This window comes from Pristiophorus japonicus, unplaced genomic scaffold (genome assembly GCF_044704955.1).
Source record: "Pristiophorus japonicus isolate sPriJap1 unplaced genomic scaffold, sPriJap1.hap1 HAP1_SCAFFOLD_477, whole genome shotgun sequence".
Taxonomy (NCBI): Eukaryota; Metazoa; Chordata; class Chondrichthyes; family Pristiophoridae; genus Pristiophorus; species Pristiophorus japonicus.
This window is the reverse complement of record NW_027254382.1, coordinates 268,722-274,158: the sequence shown is the minus strand read 5'-3', so window position 1 is coordinate 274,158 and position 5,437 is coordinate 268,722.

Below are 5,437 nucleotides of genomic sequence, written 5' to 3'. Positions count from 1 at the left end.
ATTTGCAGTCCACAGGCAGACGGGCTGCTAACTCCCAGCACCCCCAGGGAAACCTCAGGGGAACCGCCTCAGACCAGTTTGCAGCCGCGAGCACGGAATGGACTATTTCTTTGCTGCAGACATTAAGTAACTCTTTGTAAAGTGATGGGTGAAGGAGATGGGATGTCTGAAATGCGATTCTGAGTCAGCCACAGGCCAGGGCGTGGTCAAAGGTGCAGGTCTGTGATGTCACAATACTGAGGCACAGTGTCATGGGGGTTTCACCGCTTTATTACATCACACATACAGCAATACCTATTAACAAAGCTCGTTACCACCCTCCCTGAATGCTGCATATTATGGGCTATGTTTAGCACGGAGATTATTGAGAGAGTGAGGATGAGCTGAGTTTAATGTGTGTCGAGTGTGTGCGGGGAACACTTCATCCTGCAGATCACCGCATTGTTCAGGCAAACTTACAAAGGAACGTTATAGTGGTGAATGTCACTGGGATATACTCCGTCTGTAGGAGACCCTTTAATCCCAAAGGTAGATTATCTGAAACAAGGATACGTCGCTATCACCAGGCGCTGGGGCTGCTCAGGTTAAACCCCACTGGGAGAATAACACATGGAGCCTGCAAAGGGATGAAAGCACTGACCTTTGAGCCTTTGAAACCTTCCCTCTCTGGCTGTCGTTTGGTCCCAGGCCATTTCCCCCGAGCTTTCCCTGGGAGTGCTGGGGACTGAGCGGCCCTTCCGCCCGTGGACTGAAAAGTAACAGAGCCACCTTCCCCGTGCCGCTCCCTTTGGGTAAACACATCCGACACGAGCCTGGCGGTCGGGAGCTTTATAAACCCGTCCCAGGCCGCAGCAGACGTCTTAGCGGGGATAAAACCTGCAGGAGTCCAGCGGGACTGATCTCCGTGGACTTCCCCACCTCTATCATTTTTGTTAGTCGCTGAATCCGTGCGGTGAAAGATGAAAACAGGCCTCACTGTGTGTGTATCACAGAGATGAGCGGATTGGGCAGAATACACGCCCAAAACATTGTGTGATTCTTATTATTTAATACATTTAACAATTACAGTAAAGGGATATTTCACCACATTCTTCAACTCCTCTCTAAATTTCGTCTGGGTCACGGCATAAATACATGTGTTGGTGCAGCAACTCAGGAGCTGAAGCATGCATCCCATTTCCTGTACATATTGAGGTAGAGATACACGAATAACGTTTAACGAAAACAATCGTTCAACCACAGAATATAACATAAAAACTGCCCATAAGAGGATAAAATTTCCGGATATAACAAACAATAATATTATGGATTTCCTTCGCTTCTCCATCTCTGGGTCACTGGGACTCTCCCCACTGCTGTGGGTCCTGAGTCTCCTGCGGGCTCTGCTCGACACTAAAACGTGTCTGACAGTTAAAGTATTGAGCAGAAGGATCAGAACAAATGGAATAAACGGTGTTATAATATAATGAAGGAATACAATTACTGCCCATGATACTGACTCATAGACTTCCCATCGAACATAACAAAACCAGGGACTATTGGAAATCTGATACTTACCTCCATACATAAAGTACCAGAAAGTGTTCTTTACACAGAACAACGCACTCACTGTTCCCACAACCACAGTCGCCGTTTTCTCGGTGCAATATTTGGTTTTGATCTTCTGACAACAAATGGCTATACATCGATCAAAGGTAAAAGCAACTGTGAACCAGATGGAACAGTCTGTGACTGCGTAAAGCAGGATGGCATGGATATTACAAGCATTAGTCTTCCACATGAACTCAAACGCGGTTGAGTAATGAATAGGAATCTGCCTGGATATCAGGTCGAGGATAACGACCAGTAGATCCGCCGCTGCCATTGCCACCAGGTAACAGCTGACACACTTGGAGAGACCGCACCTTCCTCGAGACAGGATCATTATTGTCACTAAGTTCACTGCAAGAAAGAGAAAAACAGGGAATTTATATTTCAGATTGAGAGCATTAACAGCTGTCTCAAAGAATTATGTGTGAAATGAGTCAGGATTAAGTGAACCAACCAATGGGACTTGTGGTGTTTGGGTCAGGACTGATGAAATCATTGGATGGGACGTTTGCTGTTTGGGTCAGGACTGATTACACCAGCGGATGGGTCGTGTGATGTTTGGCACAGGTATTGAAAGAACCAATATATGGGACGTGTGGGTGTCGGGACAAGGACTGAATGTACCAATGGATGGGACGTGTGGGTGTTGGATCTGGACTGAATGTACCAGTGGATGGGGTGTTTGGGTGTTGTGACAGGGAGTGAGTGATGCGGTGGATGTGATGTGTGGTTGCTGGGTCATGACTGAAAGAATTAATGTGTTGGACTTTTTCCAGGTGTCTAAAGCTCCGAATGAGACTCTGATAGAACGCCATATCCAAGTCAGAGGAAGCAATAATTCAGCACAAGAAGCCGCGAGTTTGTGAATAACCTGTGTTCATTGAGGAGAATAAAGTCATTGTCCAGGGATGGGAATGTAGTATGGGGACAGCGAGGGGGATGAAATCTGTGTCCAGGGAGGAGAATGGAATTGGGGGCCAAGGGACGGAATGGAGTCTGTGGCCAAGGAAGGAATGGAGTCTGTGACAGGGAGGGGAATGGAGTATGTGGCCCATGAGAGGAATCGATTCTTTTTCCAGGAAGGGGAATCGAATCTGTGTACAGGGAGGGGAATGGAGTCTGTGGCCAAAGTGGGGAATGAAATCTGTGGCCAGAGAGGGGAATGGAGTCTTTGGCGAGATTACTGCGGTTGTGTCGTAGTCTGAAGAAGATGAATTGAATTGTATTATGTGTCGAAATCAGAACCTTTCCAACCATTGTTTTGAAAGTACACTTTGTAACTGGCTTAAGCTGACTTTCCAAGAATATTGCAAATAATCTTTAAAGAAGGGACTGTCGCTTTACAATAGACTAATGATAACTCATGTTTTAAGATGTCACAGAAAATTTTCGAACGTGTCTGTTTACAGCTGGAACTGTGTCAACCAACTTCCTTTCACCTGTTGTGAGAAAGTTACAGACGTCCAGTTGACAGAGAGAGTTTGAGACTGGAAATATCAAAATATTTCACAATATAGTGCTCCATTTTGAATAGTTGCTACCGTGCGGCCCACACCGAGCTCTCCTGAACTGTGGCTGAACAAGGGAAATAAATCAATTCAAACACAACTGAATAAACATTTTACTGGAAGACGTATTGCAGTTTTAACCCTGTCCTGACCATCTGGAATTAGTGACTGTGAGGCAGAGCGGGAGGCAGTGGAAATTACGACAACTGTCTATAGCTGAATCATTAGTGAATAATGTCTCATATCTCAGTGTATTCGTGAAGGATCTCTCAACGCTGATTTCCACTGGTCAGTGTCATTTACAATAACCAGAGGTCCTTAAAACACTTGTTACCGCTGAACACATATTTATTATCCAACACTGGGCATCAGTGCAGAAAGCTGACTGCAAGCTGTTCAATAATATAATCGTTCACTAACATATCTGTGTCAATAAAGTCACATTTCTGTCAAATCCTGTGAACCACTATCACTGGAAGCAAGTTGTGGAAACAACATACTTTTCATTGAACTGGGAGCAGCTAATTAACAAATGATCACACATTACATGACAGAAACCTATTTGCATTGCCAGACACAGAACAAGAGGTTTAATTGAATACAATTAATAACTAGAACTAAAGGACAAGGACAGCAAATACAGAGAAACATGGGTTACATAATTAATTGCAGATGAAGGACTCACCAGGAACACCAACAGCAGCGAGGAGCGGGTAATAAATACGTTCCACATTGAAAAGTGCCCACAGGATCCAAAGCTGAGTTGGAATCTCCCAGAACATGACTTGACTTTCTGTGAGCTACAATGAGCGCTGTTCGTTTTAGACAACAACTTCCGTCAAACATTGCTGTACAGACTGAAAAAAAATCCCTATTTATAGCCTGAGGGAACTCTCCAGTGAGACAATTAAACTAAACACTGAAGGATATTAATCACAGTCACTGAATAAACAAGTTGTCCAAACCTGTTCTTTGCATCACTTTCAATTGCAAAATATTTTAAAAGCAACGTGGCTTTCAGATCAAATAACTTTATCCAAAACCAAGCACTATTGGTCAAAGCAGAAATAGTTAATTCCACAGAATCACAGCATACATGTGAAGGGAGCAACTTTCATTTCGGCAGTTTCTGTTATTACTGAAATGTAAAATAATTCTGTCATTTCAGATTTTCAGTTCACTTCTCGGGGTAACACAAGTGAAATAAAACAAATGGAAGGATAGAGGCAGGCTAAGTAAATGTCAGTAACATACACGGGGACTGACAGTACAGTGCAAATTAAGGATACATGGGCACTGATAATACAGTGGTTATTAAGGGTACATGGGGCAGATAATATATTGGTCAGTAAGGGTACATGAGGACTGATAATACAATTGTCAGTAAGGGTACATGGGGACTGATAATACAGTGGTCAGTAAGGCTACATAAGAACTGATTATACAATCGTCAGTAAGGGTACATGGTGACTGTTAATATAATTGTGAGTAAGGATACATGGGTACAGATAATACAGAGGTCAGCAAGGATACATGGGGACAGATAATACAGTGGTCAGTAAGGGGACATGGGGCAGATAATATATTGGTCAGTAACGGTTCATGGGGACAGATAATAGAGTGGTCAGTCAGGGAACATGGGGACAGATAACATATTGGTCAGTAAGGATACGTGTGTGCTATTATTACAATGGTCAGTCCGGATTCATGGCAACCGATGCCATACTGACAGTCACACGCCATCAAATCGTTTATTCTCCTCAGAGCAGGGAATGTAGAGACTGGAGGTGAGGAATGGAGATGAAAGGAGCAGAGAGGTGAGGAGGGGAGAAGAGAGAGGACAGGAGGTGGGAGGGGAGTAGACGAGAGGAGATGAGTGTGGAGGAGAGGAGAGGAGGGGAATAGGAGAGCAGAGGTGAGGAGAGGAGATGCGTTGAGTGGAGAATACAGCAGAACAGAGTAGAGGATAGGAGGTGAGAGGAGAGGGTGGGAGAAGGAAAGAGTGAAGATGAACAGGAAGGGGAGGAGAGGTTAGTGGAGGATAGGATAGATGAGAGGGGGAGTAGAGAGGAGAGCAGAGGAGAGCAGAGCAGAGATGAGTAGAGGAAAGCAGAGGAGAGTTTATAAGATGAAAGGAGAGGAGAAGAGAGGTGAAAAGAGGGGAGAAGAGAAGATAGGAGAGGGGAAGAGAGGAGAGGAGGGGAAAGGAGATGATAGTGTAGGGGAGATGGAAGGAGAGGAGAGTGGAATAGAGGTGAGGAAAAGGTAGGGGAGAGGAGTGGGATGAGGGGAGTGGAGAGGCGAGGGGAGTGGAGATGAGAGTGTAGGGGAGAGGGGTG